At 34.1% G+C, this 18734-nt stretch overlaps 1 long non-coding RNA gene across 1 annotated transcript; it reads right to left on the bottom strand.

Annotated features, from left to right (window-relative positions):
- Positions 1 to 3594: 3594 nt before the first annotated feature.
- LOC145662138 (uncharacterized) lies at positions 3595 to 14611 on the bottom strand. Its single transcript, XR_014126996.1, has 3 exons — positions 14498 to 14611; positions 6338 to 6482; positions 3595 to 4400 (listed from the first exon to the last, which is right to left on the bottom strand). It is a non-coding gene; the product is annotated as an uncharacterized LOC145662138 (long non-coding RNA).
- Between the last annotated feature and the right edge of the window lie 4123 nt (positions 14612 to 18734).

Genomic DNA, 18734 nt, shown 5'->3' with positions numbered 1-18734 from the left:
CGTACGCGCCTTAGACGTGGGACCCCGGGCTCGATTCCCGGGGGGAGCTCACGTGGTTCGGACTCCACGTTGAACATTAAGTCCACGTCTCATATAACTTTGCTGAACAGGATGTTAAACTGATAAAATCAAATCAAAATATTATTATTAGAAAGAAGAAAATACATTTTAGCAACTGTTGATTTTTGTACAATTAAAGAATATCTTGTGAACGACTTCTTTTCTTGCGAAATGTTATCTCAATTAGTTCCAGAGCGGCTGACTAACATATCGATCAACTACAAGAAGAAATGAAAGTACGCTCGAATTGTGGCACTCCAATAGGTTAATTTTTGGGCCATTTTTAGTGGCAGTTCAAACGCAATTTCTGTATCTTTCTTAATTCCACGGGAAGACAACCAATACGAACTCATAGAACAACAAATATTTTATGTCACCATTTTTATTCTATGAACCAATAATATTACAAAACTTTATATTTCCAAATGAAACTATTACATTAAAGGGTAATTTCAAAAAAGTGGGGGGCAACTGCCCCCCTTTGCCCCCCCCCCCCCGAAGCGCCGCCCATGCATTAAACAGTGTGACAAATCTTGGCATTTGAAGGCGGCCCTCCAAGTTCCCTTTAAATGCTCCTAGCAAATGAGAGACCAGCGGTATTGCCACGTTTATTTTGTACACAACCACGTCTATCTCCTGTCATTTGATCGCGCTGTAGTTTGTCTGCTTAGCCATAGCCACACCCCTTTACCACTTGGCAACCTCGCGCCAGAGCTTGCTTTTATTCGTTTAGCTGAAATGTCACAGCCTTTAGTAATTGAAAGGATATGATACTTTGTTTATGGTTCAGTAAATAACATACCTGATTTGAGTTCCGACACTAACCCTCCTACTTTTCGCTTAGAATAGTCAATTGAACTTTAAAACATCAATAATGATTTTAATGCTGGGTTCGAATTCCCTTCACCACCTAGAGGACAGATATTTTGGTCATTATTTTATCGCTATAATTTGTTTCTCTCTGCCTCCTTCAGCCCATGGAACATAAAAATATAAATCTTGAAATCTAATTACAATGTATGCATTTCTTAACTAGGAACTAAAACTGTAACTCTGATCTTATCAATACAAGTAAATGTCCTTATCAATTAATGGAAATGAGTAGAGTAGGTATCTGGGTTTGCAACGATCAGGTAGCGACTACAGTACCGAACTATTGGTAAATCGTTTATCTGTACGTACTGGAAGAAGTAGCACTTTCGAACCCAGACGAAGGGAACTTGTGGCGGGAGAATATCGTGTCCGTGTTTTTCTAGAGGATACTATCATTTTCTCGCGCATCGTTATTATTCAAAATCATTAAATGTCATGGATACAAGTATTTATTTTCTTTCTCTCACTATGTATGATCGTGAGACATTAATCTGAAGATTTTATTTAATTGAATCTCATCCACTACAATCGTTTCCTTCTTTAGTTGTGTAATTACATACAATACACCAGAAACCATTTGCTATCTTGATTCTGTTGAAGATATCGATGTTTCGTAAACGAATTTTTGTTATTTGCTGGAACATCGTTCCATACGTCACAAATAGGACCCGCATATTCTAACAGGATAGCCTGGAATTCCTCACTTTCTGTAGTGGAATCCCTTACGCTGCCATTAAAAGACCCTGAAGCATGAATTTTTGGATAGAGAAAATTATAAGCCTAAGACGATAATGTGCCTCATCAGCTCAGTGGCTAATAGTTTTCGAGATACTCAATTCCAAAGTCTATTTTCCCACTCATTCGGAAGACTGTTAACTCTGAAACTAAACAATTCCAAGGAAATGCGTTTCCTGGATTTTGTTCTTGTTTGTATTCGTAATAAACGACCATTAGATACACCCTATATATATATAAAAGGTGTCCGTTATGAGTAAAGGCAGAAAAAAAAGATTTTAAACTTATGGAAAATAGGCGGATTTGGTTGGTTTTTCAATTACATCAGCCATTTGGGCTTTTAATTTTTAAGGTGCCCAATGTTAAATGAAGAATAAACTTTTCAGTTCAATATGCTATTTGGACGGAATGTTACGCCACGCAAAAATGACACAGGTGACGTGCATACTGTTGTGTGATAGAAATTAGAACTCTTGTTCTCTATCTCATAGCAATGCTGCATTCTTGGTTTGCTGGAGGGCCAAGGCAACAGCCTGTTTGACTGACGATGGTGTTTCGTTAACATAGGAAGCTTTACCAGTGTGAAGGCTAAACTTCTAGTGAAATTAAAAAAAAAAAAATCCACCAATTATTTAGATTGAACATACCTATTTCAAACAAATTTCTTGTATTTATATGTTTTCCTACCTTTATTCACAATGGAGTAGGCCTATGGTGCCTGAATTAAATGGTGGAATGAAGGAAGTGGAAGGAAACTGGAGAAGCCCGAGAAAACCCACGCACAGCGTGTTTATTCAACACAAAGCTCACTTGGCACGAGGTGGGTCAATGATTTTGTGTTGCAAACTACGGTACGATTTCGCTTAATACATATTAAACTAATTCTGCCTGTTTTGTTAGAAAATGTTAACTGCCGGAGAAAATTAACTGTAGGTTCCGTGAAGAGAAAGGATATTACATGGTATTTTGGAATTCCTAACAAACAAATTCTATTTTCAATCAATTTTACCATTTGGTTCTCATTTATTTGGTTTAAAACTATTTTCATTGGTTCATATTGTGTCTAAATATACAGATGACCTCCCCCTCATGCTTTTAATATGAGCGAACTCAGAGGTGCATTAGATTATATAACTAACTTTTAATTGACCATGAATATAGCTGGAATTTTCTTTTACATATAGGCCTATGTATAATATTAACGTGTGCTAAAAATTTCTAACTGGAACAACTTAGTATTTTAGAAACTTTTTATACTTGGGGGCAGAGCGTATAGCTCATTTGAACACCATGTATTTAGACAACTTAAGGATGAATTTAACTAATTTTTTTAGGCTAAGAAATGATATAATATTTTTATATATTTTTTTTGACATCACACCACAAGCTATTAGGACTTAAATGGTTTTAACTATAAAAATTTATTAAATTGTAATGGCACAGAAACTTAACAATTATGCCTATTTAACATCGTAAATAGATGTAATACTTACAGGTAGTTTAGCTTTGTCAATTTCCAATTGATGTCTTTTCACTTTGCAATTTTAATTTTAACTTTCTAGTTTACTTTTCGTACTCAACCAGTACAACCTCCTTTTGGAATTTTGATACTTCCTGGTTGTAGCGTACGTAGTGCTTAGCTCAGTTTCTATCTCTTTCTTTCTTTCTTTCTTTTTTAGAAATGCTTTACTTTGTTATTTTGGTACAGGAAAATTTCCTATAATTGTGGTGTAATGCCTATGTTATTTGTTTTTATTTTTGTAAACAGTTTGAATATTGCTTTCTTGGTTTATAATAAAGAAAATAAATTTACAAAATACATGTGAGGATTTTGGATACTTTATAATATTATTTATATAATGATGGTGTTTAGTCAAGTGTTGAATAAAATAACAATAGGATAACAAGGAAACAGATAAAACGCAATTCTTAAAAAATGTGTTTTTATTTGACTGTTAATTATAATTATTAAATTACATTTTATATAATTGTTACAAAAGTGTTAAAGCTGTGGTTCTCAAACCGTGTGTCGCGGTACACTAATGTGCCGTAGGATTCGACGTGTATGCCGCGAAACTCATGAGGCTATGTGACGATGAAAGTCACAAGAAATAAAAATAATATAATTCAATATACATAAATTTGTAAATATATATATATTTATATAATTATGTTCACAAATTTATGTATATTGAATTATATTGTCTTCCACTGAATTATATTTGAATATTTAAATCATATATATGTTTTCCATAAGCTTAAAAATATATTATTTTCACAGACGTTCAAGAATGGATATTAATAATTAAGAAAAAAATAAGCTTGTGTTAGTTACCAAGTCGTTGATTAGTGTAGGCGCAAGGCTCCGCCTTGAACAAAAACAGGTTGAGAACCACTCTTTTAAATTGAGCTCTGCCTCCACTTATAATCACTAAAAATGTATAAACATCTTATTTATACCAGGTTAAGCATGAACAGCGCAACAATTAAATAGCTTCGTTATCTATAGGCTATATACATAATTAAAAAAACAGTACTATAATAATTTCTAATGGCTCTAGTCGTGATCTCAGGTGCACTTAAAACAATGGAAAATATGGCATTGTTAACAAAATTGAACATCTTCATCCGTAATCGTAATGGTCATATTGAGCTTGGCTACCGTCCATATGCAGGAAATCCAAACCCAGGAAATCCGAAACCTGCATGGTAGCTGATCATTCCTGGGTAAGCTGAAAAAAAAAATGAGACTATAGTATTTATACATACATTATACAGATAACTTTTGTTTCAGTGTTTTTGTTCATATTTTAGTAAAAGAAAAGTCAGTTATAACATCTATATTCTTTAATTCCTTGATTTACCTGATCTTCTGTTTCATTTAAAATAAACTTCAAATTTTAATGATGTGATTTTACAGATTAGGTCTATAGAAATAGCTAAATATAATTTTTTTAAAACTCCTTTGCATTATTCATAAACTTCGTACTATTACTTCAAATATTGATTGATTGATTCATTAGGGTTTAATGGAGACGTCAGGTTATTTGTCTCCGTCAAGATTAAAACACATACCATAAATAAAAGTTCACAACCCAATATGTTAAAATATAACAAAATACTGCTGCAAAGTAACAGTGGCGGATCGAGAAGGCAAAACCTGGGGGCAGCCAGACCCAGCCTATGGTAGGTATATCGTGAGTTTATTATAAATTTTCAAAAATATATACATAATAGCTTAAATTATCTTTGTCACTCAAAAACTGAGGGGCCTGGACCCCCGGCCCTGGGCTAGATCCGCCACTGCAAAGGAAATGTATAAATCTAAAAGGAGAGATAAAATATATGAGAATAAGAAATATAATAATAATAATAATAATAATAATAATAATAATAATAATAATAATAATAATAATAATAATAATAATAATAATAATAATAATAATAAATATATAGCAATAACATTGAATAGTAATGATAGTAACAATAGAGAAAATATATAAAAATAACAATAAAGACTAATAGTATTTACAATTAGGAAAATATATAACAATAACAATAAATATTAATAATACCGAAAATATATATAACAATAACAATATTAAAATTTACCGAAAATAAATTTGATTATTAAATGTTAAAAGTATAATTAAGTGTGAAACAAAATTAAATTTTCATGAAGTAAGGATATTCAAATTGATTTCAAGAAGAAATCGTTAAAATCAAGTTATTAAAATTCAAATTCAATTCAAAAACAAATTGAAAAATAGCTCGAATCATAAACCAGTGCGCTAAGGTCAATGAAGATGGTGCAGATGTTGAACACACAGATACATGTTCTAAGTGCTTTTAAAAATAAACCTATAAAACAGAATATGTTATACATACAGGCCGAGTACAGAGATTTGAAGCACGAAGATAAATGTTCTTCTTTTTTAAACCATGAAAATTTGAGTATCTTAAAGAACTCGACTAAACGATCAAACATCCAATGTTCTAAGATATATATATATATATTAAAAGCACAAACTATAAATATTCACCGTCAATACAATCAAGGTTGCGATCTCTCTGCAGTACACCTGAACATACGCTGCAACATTACTTGGGTAATTGTATACATGCCTAATCGTCACCTTGTACCCCTGATATTATAAACACTTCATTTCAATTGAAGTGCTCCTTCCCAGAAAAAGTTAAGGATTTTTCGGACACCTTGCACATATATATATACCGGTACCGGAAATTATTGGAGATTATTGACTTGAATGACTTTAAACTGAAGCATAAGAAGAAAACTCATATTACCTTCCTCTCAGATTCTTATATCCAGTGATGAATTCAGAAGCACATTTTGGGAGGTTGACTTTTAATATAGGCTACATGGTGTGAAAGTAGAAGTGCATAAATAGCCTACTGCCAGTTTACGTTCAATACTGTCGGAGATATGCTCAGAAAAGATTTACCGCGGAACCACCCTCTGAAATCATCCCTGCTTATATCAGACTTTAAATGTAAGAAATCAGAGCAGGATATTCGAATTTACAATTGTAGTCTATACGATACAGTTGTCAAGAGTTAATACAAATATTTATATTTAAAATAAAACAGTATCAAACTAAAAGCACTTGTTCCTGGCTATAAAATATGGTTTGATTTACTAACTCACCCATAGGATATGTAATTGGGGGCAATCCGTACCCTATTCCATACCCAATACCAAAGGAGTCGGCACCCTTAATAGTTTCTTTCTTAGGATCTCCTACTTCTACGGCAATGGCCACGGAGAAAAAGAACACAACGAGAAAGAAAACCTGTAAATGAGACAAAAGGAAAACAAATTATTGTAATATTCAAAACAAAATTGTAATAATCACCACGTTAAGTAATGAAAATCACATTCAAAAATATTCAACATCCTATAGAACAATTATCATATTAACATTAATTTTCGATTCACCACAATTTATATTTAATTATTTTTTTAAAAATTTCTTGGTTTGAATTTTACACTAGCAGCGTCTCTTAGGGTTCCTAATAAGGGTTCAGCTAAATGTAACTAATTACTAATTAAACCATATGTTAATAAAGAGGGTAAGATCTGAAGTTAACATATATGTTACTTTAAACTTTGTGACCTATCCAAATCAGGCATTCTATTTACCTATAATCGGACGTGGATTATTCCTTTTAAAAAAATAGAGTACAAGACAATAGACAAACAGATTAAATACTAAGGCCAAAATACTTGTCTGTAAATGTGTGTTCTTAGAATAGTGTAATGAAGTCCATGTGAAAATAATTTTTGATATCTTTCAGGGAAAAGTCATCAATATAAAAAGTACTTGTTTCCGTATTTTTAATATTTAAATGCTTTTGTGATTGTATTACGCATATTTCAACATCTCTTCATATTTTAACCAGTTGAGAATCAGGCCCGTAGCCAGCCCAAAAATTTAGGGGGGGCCGGTAGAAGTTAGGGGGGCCCGACCCAATCATATTATACTTGATCACCATATTATAGTTCATTTGCAAGCCTACCGTGAAAGTCTATGGGGGCCAGCCAAAATTTAGGGGGCGCCCGGCCCCCCTTGCCCCCCCGTGGATACGGGCCTGTTGAGAATGCTCCAAGAGCATTGCCAGAACGAACTTAAAAGGAATGGAGAGATGGAGCAGGAAGGATAATGTAAATGTAAATCGTTTTATCCGTCCCTTCTTCTCTTGCTCGCAAAAGTTAGTAAAATTACCTCTCTATATAACTTAAGAGTTCTCGAGATATGGCTGCTTAAATATCTAGAAATTCGAACTTTTTTGGCCAATATCTGGGAAACTGTGACCAGTTGGCCAGTAGACAGTTAATCAGTAGCCACCGGTTACTATTTCGTACCAAAATATTCACCATCTTCTTAGGTATTGATCAACATCTATATCATCTCTCTACAACTTATGGTTCCCCGAGCTATGGCTCCTTAAATATCTAGAAATTGGCCATGGCCATTTTTGGCCAATATCACAGGAACGGTAACTCATAGAGAGGTGATATTGGTGTTAAACAATACCTAAGAGGATGGTAAACATTTCAGTACCGATATTAATTGGTGGATACTGGCCAACTGACCCTTGGCCAAACCAGTGACCAGTTGGACAGTGGCCATCGGTTACTATTTGGTACCAAATTATTTGCCATCCTTTTAGATATACCATCATTTTAGACCATCCTATTGGTCAACACCAATATGATTTCTCTATGACTTACGGTTCCCGAGATATGGCTCCTTAAATTTCTGGAAATTGGCTTTTTTTTTTTTTTTTTTGCCAATATTTCGGGAAAGGTACTAGTGACGCGAAAAATTTAATCACTTTCTCTGATAGTTTTTGATGCTCTACCGAATGCAGGGTGCAAAATTGAAAAAAAAAAAAAAGTCGCAAATAACAGACACACACACAGACACAGACATAGAGAATTCAGTAACGAACTTTTTTAAGTTCGTTGAAAATGTGTTATTCTCGCCAGGAGCTAATGTTGTTCGGATCCCACGTTAAGCTGTATATCCGCGTCTCATTTAGCCTCGCTGCTGAAAGTGACGCTAAACTAAAAATCAAATCAAACTTATATTTATTACTATTCTCAATTGAGGACCTGAATTGAAAAACTCCCGAAGTGCACAGACATGTAAGTTCACGTTGATATATTTGTTTCATACAGTTGGAACTTCAGTGAGAGACAACAAGGAGTATAATTAATAAGATAAACCACAAAAAGGTACTTCCAAACAGTAATCAGTCAATATTACAATATTTTTGTTTCTCCTAAAATAATACTTTAGTGGACTTACATCCGTGGATGACAAATTAGATACAGATAAATAAACAGCTTGAAACAATACTATATAAATCTGATGATAATAGATGAAAACAGGTGTTTAGTAAAAGTTGATGTACAATTTTGAGAAGTAAATTTTAAGTGTTGAATTTACAAAGGCATAATTTAAAGTGGGTAGCATTTGTGCCCTCTTAGTGTGGTTTAGAATAGCTTAATGACTCAAAGGTTGTGTTTAGCTTGTCAGTGTCGTTGGAATTGTGACGTTATTCTGTAATTTGTCAGTGATTTATCTACCAGTGGAGGGGAGAGCGTGAAAAGCTGTCTGGGGGACGCAAACTACTGACAAAAACAAACCACACTCGTAATTACAAATATTAATAATGTCGTAACGAAAATGTGATAAATTAGGCTTAAATATCGTACAAACACAAAATAATTATTGGGTAAGAACTGTGATTTCATTAAGAAAGTGGGGTTCGAACCACATGAGCTAATAATAATAATAATAATAATAATAATAATAATAATAATAATTATTATTATTATTATTATTATTATTATTATTATTATTATTATTATTATTATTATTATTATATCTTTTATAATAGTGAAACCTATTAGTTTTTATAATGGCTGTTTGAAGTACTGAGCATTATTGCCGCCACTCGAGGTGTTAACTCGTACAGTCTGCCTTGATTTTAACTAATTATTATTAAATTCTTCATAACTTTTAAGCTCAAAAAATTCCCCACAAATCCTAGGATCTGCGTGACACACCAAGTGTCGCGATACAATGGTTGAGAATTGCTGGTATAGCGTATGAAAATAAAATCGAAAGATGAGAAATATTTCAAACGATAGTTTTCACTGACATTAACAAAAATTATATTAGTTATAGTAAATTCTTATCCATAGTGTTTGTGAAAATCGAGAAAAAATAATTTTTTGTGAACCTAAAAATTGATATTGTGCTATAACCATGCTACCTATGAAGATAAAACTAATACTGAATGTATAATATCATGAAGCCCTTCATTATGACGCTAGTAAGATGAGAGTATACGGTATAGTTAATAAGAAATAACACAGATTAACTTTTTGTTTAACAAATAAAATATTATGCAAAAGTAAGATGTATTGATAGATATTATCAATCACACTGTATAAAATGCCATGTTTGTAGCTAAATTCTCATGAGCAATTTTCGAAAAAAGAAATTGAGAAAAACTAATTTTTATGGTACTAAAAGTTACGAGGTGTATTCGGAAAATAAGTAACGTTTTGAATTAAAAAAAAAAAAAAGATACTGAAACAGGTTTGTTCAGGCCAAATTTATTTTTACATGAAAGAGCACACCTTAAACTATTTTTTGACATAGTTTTTATCAATGTTATTATAGCTGGTGACGACCTTGACGAAACCTTCCTCAAAGAAACCTACTCGCCAGTAAAGATAACCATAGTTCCACAACGTTTTTTGCTTCGTCGTCACTTTGAAAGCGCTTAACACCGAGCCCAGGTTTCAGGTGCAGGAACAATTGGTAGTCAGACGGCGCCAAGTCGGGGCTTTACAGCAGGTGGTCAAACTACTACCAATCGAATCGTCAAATTAACGGTTCGGTGGCACCAGCAGTTTGGGGATGAGTATTGTCATCGAGCAGCACAACTGAGCATTCCTCTACTGAGCATTCCTCTACTTTTGTTTTGGATTGCACGCCGAAGTAAACGTAAATGAAAAAAATTAAAGCAAAGCAAAGCATACGGTGCGGTCATTGGTGGGATGTTTTGTTGAGGAAGGTTTGCACAAGTTAGTCACGCGCTCTGAGAAGTATTTGAATATTGGTGGAAACTATGTCGAAACATAGTTTAAGGTTTGCTCTTTCATGTAAAAGTAAATTTCGCTTGAACGAATCTCTGTTAGTACTTTTTATTTTTTTCAAAACGGTACTTAGTATCCGGACGCACCTCTAATATTGAACGTTGACAATGATAGTTGGGTTAAGTTAAGAGTTGCCCCTCCGTTTTTTTTTTTTTTTTTTATATATAAAAATTAGAAAATTTTACAGAAGAAATTAGGTAAGAAATGATGATTTGGAGTTCTTATGTGATGTTTAGGTGTGTAAGTTTGGCAGTAAAGTTATGTTTAATACGAGAAAAGATGTGTGGAAGTGGGTACTATTTGCAAGACGCGGAAGGTTCAATGATTTCGCAGCATGCCCATTTTATGCCGAGAACAGAACCCAACGAACCCCTGCGGGGTTTCTAACCCGTTCCTACTCCTACTTCTACCACTATTCCTACTCCTCCTCCTCCTACTACTACTTATACTATGGATCCGTATAGTAAAACTGCAAGTTTTAATGTTTTTACTGATTTTTTGCAGGTATGAAACTGGAGGGGCAACTCTAAACTTAAGCCTAATAATTTATATTGCTTCAATTTTGTTGATAAAAATAGTTTATTTATTTAATAAACAAAATACGCAATCAAATACCAGATTGTTGTTTACTGTTCGTCTTTTCCTAACAGTAAAACCCGTACTACTTTCAACGTGTAAATTTAATATAAGTGTATTCAAGACTGCACAAAAATTAACGGTATATAGGTCGTATAGATAATTTACATCCATACACACTTGAATAATTATATATTTAGTAGCTTGATTCTTCATAAGGGAGTAATGAAGAATTAATAAAAATATATCAGTCAGCCTCTTCTTATGCAAACAGATCTCAAACACAAAGAAATTAGAATTTACAAATATAAGTCCGTTAAAGAAAGTAAATTATTTCCCACTAATCTGATTAAGAACGATTATGTTATTACTTTCGAGCTACTTCTAGAGACTGAAAATTTATAATTATGAATGGATATGTAATCAGTGGTAATAATTTCTCCCGCGGGGGAATTTCAATACACAGAGGGTGAAAGTAATATTGTAAAAATCCAGGTAACTCTTGTTGTTCACTATCGGAGATTTGCCCGGAATGGGAGGAAGGGGATAACCCCAGCTTATTCCTTCGTATCATTACTGTGCGAAATGTTATCATTACAATATTAACCTAATTTTTAATTCTGTTGATTAGAATTAAATTGATTGATTCTGTTGATTAGGATTTTTAATTCTCTGTTTATGCTGAATAGCAGCATAAATTGTTTATTTTTGTTGCATGTTTTCTCTAGCAAAATTAAATTCAGATTCAGCAGCTTCTAGAGCACATAGAGCCGCGTTAAAATACTAAATATAGTCCTACAGAAAGTTCAAACATATGATTAAATCTTAGAATGTTCTAGGTTCAAATATCATCGAAGAAAAATAATTATATAGGACTTTCATATCTACACGTACACAGTAAAAAATGGTTATGTTAATTTAACTCAATTTTAACACAGAGCAGTGGTTCCAGCGTGACTATCACTATGCGGTGTTAGTTCAACACAGACCCCGTGGTGTTGGCGTTTAACACAGGGGGTGTGTTACGTCTTTATATAGTATTTCAACATAAAAACTATGTTTAATAGTTTTTATTGCTCGGGTCGTCAAGGGGAGTGATCAGAGAGTGTGAAAGTCATGACCAAAACAAAAGAGCAAGAGACTATCACTCATCCACAAATTTCGAGAAGGCCTATAGGATTACGACAAACCTGTCAGTAGTTTTCGATCTTCGCACTGTATGGTCTATTGTATTTTCCTGGTTGTTTGCTTTGATTATTTTTTTTATTTAATTTATTAATGTTTAGGTTCGTAAGTAATCCTTTGGTGTTCGCCCGCTGACTCTCACTTCACAATGAAGAATGAATGTACTTTACTACTAGGCAAATCATTCTTCCCAATTCCCCTATGTTCATACCTTACAACAATCGGCTCCTGCTTATCAAAGTAGAGTTGCACTTCGAAACGTGCACTACCGTTGGAAATACTGATTTCTACAATGCGAGCTATTTTTGTGTTCTAGAACATACAGTACTTATTTGCATGTGGCCTGTCAGTCTGCAGCGATAAATATAATTGAGAGCGACTGCAACAGGGTTATTATTATTATTATTATTATTATTATTATTATTATTATTATTATTATTATTATTATTATTATTACTATTATTTTGCAGCACTCGCGGTTAATCGTGGCTTTACTGTATATACATTAAAAGATCACAGGAAGTAATTGCCTACATTTCTACAAAAGTCATGAAACATTAAGGCTTCTTACAGAGAAGATTTAGAAGAACAAAATATGGAGTGACCGAAACTGAGGTGGGTAATGTAGTTTCTTGAATGACCATGAGCCTTTAAGAGGCCTCATCCCGGCGAAATTAAAATACCGCTAATTTTACAGTAATTATGTGATATCTTCAAATAGATAAAAGATAATTGAAATGTGGAACAGGAGCGCCCTAGACAATATTATTTTGCGTAAATCCATATCTGAGTACACCTTATCGCAGATCTACAAGTATTTGAAATTGCTAGTATGCAGTAAGCTTGACATTCACCGTCTGATTAAAGCAAAGCGCCTGTAATTTCACTCAATCCGCAAAACGTAACTGTTTTACTGGTTGTCTAACATAAGGATATCAACTTCAGCAACGTCCAGGTGACAATTTTATAAACTCAAAACGACCCGTAAAGCGTTTAATAGGAAAAAACAATACTTCTATTTTTTTATTTCAATGAGAGCTGGAAAATGTACAGAAAATTTGAAATCGATCACAGAAACGGAACGTTTCTAGAGCTCGTGGCTTCCGAGATAGCATTGTCGAAAGGAATTGGTTACAATCATATCAATGTAGCACTTTAATACATAGATAGCCCATATTGGTTACAATCATATCAATGTAAAACCTTAATATAGGCCTATAGATAGACCATCTAAAAAGACTGGTTCTATTTGCATAACTAATGCGAATTTATTTTGTATTTTTGACCATAACGAAACATTAAGTATGGAAACTCAATTGTCTGACTATCAAAGAACCAAAAACAGTGTTATTATCGTTTTGAAGGATACTAACTTTTTCTATAAAACATAAACTTTGCCCTGGCACTTGAAAATGGCTGGGATTGTATTGAGGTAAAAATGAGTGCTATTTTTGTTTAATAAGTTGCTTGAAATCTGATTCTCACTCATGATAAAAATGTTACGTTAAGATGGTTTCCCTCAAATATCAAAAACAAAAATACTTTAGTGAAAAATTGTAAAAAAACATTTAGTTCATTTCTAAAGGAATGCCTTTACAGGGACCATCAGATTTAGGATGTTGATATCCCTAATTCGATTCCCTATGGATGTCGAATTCGCAATAAATTGTAAGTGAACGTTTCATGTATAACATCAATCTCGAATACGAATTGAGCATTAAAGAAACAAACTAATTCATTCGGGTAGCTTTATGAAATTCATGTATTGTATTTTAAAATTTTTAGAAAAAGAGGTTACAATAAGTTAATTTGACATTTATACTTGCAATTGCAGTTGGTTGCATTCAAGCTTAATATTACTTTCAGCACCAAGACTTCTTGAGACATTTATCTACTACAGCTTAAAGTGAAATCCGAACCACATGAGAAGATGCCACCGGGAATCGAACCCGGTATTCATAAATGTTATTGCTATTTTAGTGCATTATTTTTCAGTAATGTACAAAACAGAGAAAGGAGGCAAAAGTGTTTTGCTTCTAATTTGAAAAGTGAAATGAAATCTTTGTTTTACGTCCCACGATTATGTCTGTTAGGCCAAAGAAGACGGCGATGGTGAGAAATGAATGAAATGATATAAGTGGGGGAAACGGGAGATCCCCGAACAAAAACCACCCATACGGTATCTGGCTACCACAAAATTCACTTGGCTTAAGCGGGGATCGAACCAAGAACCCCACGCACCAGAGTTGAACGTTCCATCACTGAGCCACCGCAGCTCCTACTTCTAATTTGAATATAAGAAGAGACACATTGCACCAGATACTTGGTCAGAGCATATGTAAAATACAAAAACAAAATTGAACTCACCTGTCTGGACATTGTACTGGTTGGGGCTGTTCTGTAGATGTCTGTAAGATCTGTTGAGGTGATGTGATAAAGTCTGGCTGTAGTTTGCAACTTTTATACTACATTTAGTCCTTGGGATCTCTCTTTAAGATCTTAAAATAAAGAATAATCATCTACGTAGAATATTTTTGGATGAATATCATAATATGCTGTAGTGGTCAGCTAAGTGTAGATTTCAAGATCAACACCTTGAAATATCTTTTCGCTTCATGGTTTGGTTGTTGTGTTACAGCTTTGTCGCTCAACCGAGAATAAACTATGCGTGGTAGTATCATCAGAGCTTTTTTTGACTAACAAAAGATTTCTGCAGACCCTTATGGCACTGTAAATTAATTGTTGTTTAGGCATAATTTAAAGGCACAAAGTGTATCATAGAAGTTTAAGTATACTCAGAGGAAAAATCCTAATTTGTGTTATAATTATTGCAAAAACGCAGGTAGTGATAACCAAGGTTATACTTATACAACTTTTTTTCCTAATATAATTAAACTGAGTGAAAACAAACAATGCAGATGTACGCACAAGAAAACTCTAAATTGCCCTCTTTTGTTATGAATTTATCAAATAAAAATAACTCTTGTGTCTTTGTCAGAACAAATAATTGGATGTGTTGCAAACAGATGCGTCATTTAGTGGGGTTAGAGGCAAACTCTTCCCAATGAGTTTGAGATGTAAGCTGTACGTATATTAATCAGTAATATACAGTGGCGTATTTACGATTTTGTTTCGGGGGGGGGGGCTTTGCCTGAAAATGTGAAAATTCAGCAAGATATTTACTATAGTAAGTAAGATTTCGGGGGGGCTGAAGTCCGGAAGCCCCCTAAATACGCCACTGGTAATATATTAAAGTAGTAATGAAAAACGTTAAACTACCGTTAACGTTGATAAAGAGTCTTGTCCCTCCCCAAGGAAAATCTAAAATAACGCTCTCAGTTACAGATTCTGACACACTTTTCAAGGAAGGTATGATGCACTTTTGCTCAGAATCTTAAATGAAATCTTTAGTTTAACGAGGCTATGTTAAGTTGTAGGGGTCCAGCCTTATTTTCAAAAGAATTATAAGATTTCGCATACTTCTGTTAATATTAGGTTAGGTTAGGACTAAAAAATTGCATCATTGTATACATATTCTCTTATGTGCGCTTCCGGTAAGTACATAATATAGTCTCTAGAGTATTTTGCATTTCTCATTTCTACATCATGTATAGTAGTACGATTCCATTCTTGAACGACACAGAAATCAATTAAAATTCCAGTACTTCAACTCATTTCTCCTGTGCATTTTCTATGTACTTCTGGACCCCTTTAACTAAACATAGAGAGTTTAACGTACCACGATCAAACATTTTAGGCTTAAAAAAAAACAGATAATCAGTGAAAATCTGTACAATTATAAAAGAATTTGTAGAACGAAACCGAAGAACACCGAGAATGCCCACTGTCACAATGTTGTCCACAAGAAGCATAACATAATCTTATATCAGACCTGAGTCTCCTGGCACCTGACTTAAGAGCTCTATCACTCAGTTTTTTTTTTTTTTTTTTTTTTTTTTTTTTTTTTTGTTAATCGCTTCATGGTCTTTTAATTGAACACATTCAATATTCTACTTGCATTACACGATAGAACAGGAAACTTCAAGAAGAGTTAAAAACATTTATCGCCTTTAAAGGGAGTTCAAACCAGGGGCGTCATTTCAGAGTTCGCTTGGGGGGGGGGGCAAGAGCACTTCCGACATAAGATTTTCACGTTTTGTAGTAGTATATTAGTACACAATCGATTAAAGTATATGTATTCTTCAAACTCTTGGGGAAGGCAATTGCCCCCTCCTGCCCCCCCTAAATGACGCCTCTGGTTCAAACTCGCAATATATTCTGACTCGCGATTCCGGAAGCCAAAAGTCCGACACTATTTGAATATTTCTACCTGATCTGCTCCTCTGTGCCCTTCATAATTTTGTTAAGGAGGACATTTGGTTAGTGCAAAAACGGATGGAGAATTTGACCCATATAATACGAGTCTTAAAAGAAAGTTGCGTAGAATTTTGTAAAAGAAACCAAGGTGCTTGCAATACTTTCATGTATACGAGAGCCTTTCATTTATATCAGGGATGAGAAGCTAACTTTTTTTTTTTTATGATTAAGAGCTACTAGTTTCGGATCCAGGGGGGCGATCGGGGCAATTGCTCTTCCCCCCCAGAAGAGAAAACTTTCTTATTTTATATATAAATAAAAATTCATCCCAGAGTTTGGAGCTCTTAAAAGTAGCTCTAAGTAGCAGTATTACAACCCACCGTCCCCTCCCCCAGAAGTCCATCCTGAATCCGCCCCTGAGAGCTACTTGCCATTTCATAAATTACTTGCGGTCTAAGTTTACTTATTTGTTCCTCAGCTATTGTCTGCGCAACAAGAACTGGCCTCTTACAGACAGCTGAAGGTGTTAGAAACAAAAGGGATAGGATTGTTAGGAGGATTGTTAGTCAATCACTGCAGTAATCTTTAACTTTCTAGGCAACAACCGTACTGTTGCCAGTAGTTGAGGTAGTATGTTTTGTGAAATAGTTGTTTCAATGTGCGGTAGTGTGTGCTGTGTTAAGCGTTCTTTTTAAATTAATATCAGTTGTTGGTTGTGAATAGTTTCAGTGTGTGCTTTATTTACAAAATAAATATAATGACAGAAAATTCTGGAACAATAATGTAAAACGAAAGTAGTTCAACATATAGAAGTTAATCACTGGAAATGATTCATAACTCTCGTTGCTATTTAGAAGACAAGAAATAAAGTATAAAAGACCACCTTTCATCATTCAAATTTTCACGTTCAGTCCCTGCAGCACATTATTTATTGGTGGGAAGACAACTCTGTGGAAAGTACTTTACAACATAATAGTGTTTCGATATAAAAAAAATTCTCAGGAAGGAAGATTTTATTAGAGAGGGAGGATATAGTTGTTATGGGCTGTCGATTTTTTTTTTTTTTTAGGAGAATGATAAATATCGAACCCGAGAAAGTAGTATGGTTTAGTGAAACATGGATCAATGCTAACGACTCAAATAGCAAATGTTGGACTGACTCGACACTTAAAAGTACAATACATGTCCCAATTGGTAAAGGAGAGAGATTGATTTTATTGCATGCAGGCACATGTGAGGACTTCATACCAAATATTCTTCTTCTGTTTAGATCACGTAAGACTACAAATATTTACGAGACGAGATGAGCAAACCTTATTTCGCGTCTCATCTCGTGAGCAACACTATTGCTCTTAAAACTTCGGGATTTCGTTGGCTATGTCGCTGTGCACGAAAGATAATCTATAACGACAATGATTAAATTAAAACAACTACATTTTTGAAAGTATAACAAGCAACCAAGCCTAGTAAATCATTTTCTATTGATAATTTTCTGTTCTGATGTCTGTTTTCCAGGTACTCTAAAGGAAAAGAATCTTTTAGTTGCCTGTTAGCACAAGAATTTGTATTCAAAGCAGGGGTAAAAGTGGATCTGGAAAGGTAGGGGTACGCATGACGTCAAGCCGTCCCTCGTGCCTATCTTTACCCATTGCAATTATTTAGAAAGTGGGGAAGCCACAGATATTTTCTGGAAGTGGCGGGAGGACGTGCCCCCGCGTTCCCCCTAATTTTTACCCTCTGATTTAAAGTATATGGAAGCAGCAATTTGCTATATTTTGGGAAAGCCACCGAGTAATTAGCCTAACTTTGTAAAAGTTTAATGAAAATTTAAAATACTTTTTGGTGTTCATTTCAGTATTAGAAGATTGCGAAGTCTCTCTGTGAACAAAAATATTGAAGCTGCATAAACTTCGAAGTTGATGTAAACTGAAAAACAATTTATTAATATATTCTTTACTTTCCTTGCAGAATATCAATATTCCAGGTATTATTATTGTTATTTGGAAACCATACGCTCTTGTTATATTTTTACGATTATAAAATTATAACTTGTTAAATGTCCTAATTTGTCGCCAGAGCTGCTGTGTCTGTTGCAGAGTGTTTGACAACAGCGCCTCCAAATACTCCAAGCGCTATACCACAGCCTTCTATATGTTCCTAGCACACGAAGTGAAAATGGCAATGCCGCATTATCTGTCATAGGTAGTCCGATGATCCTGCCTAGCGGTTGTACGGGATGCAGTAAACACGAAAAAGCAGGAATACGACCATACTTATTACACCATGC

The sequence above is a fragment of the Thermobia domestica genome, chromosome 10, assembly GCF_964235325.1.
Source record: "Thermobia domestica chromosome 10, izTheDome1.hap1.1, whole genome shotgun sequence".
In the NCBI taxonomy this organism is placed as follows: Eukaryota; Metazoa; Arthropoda; class Insecta; order Zygentoma; family Lepismatidae; genus Thermobia; species Thermobia domestica.
Note: the sequence above shows the minus strand (reverse complement) of the source record. Positions and strands in the feature narration are given on the sequence as shown.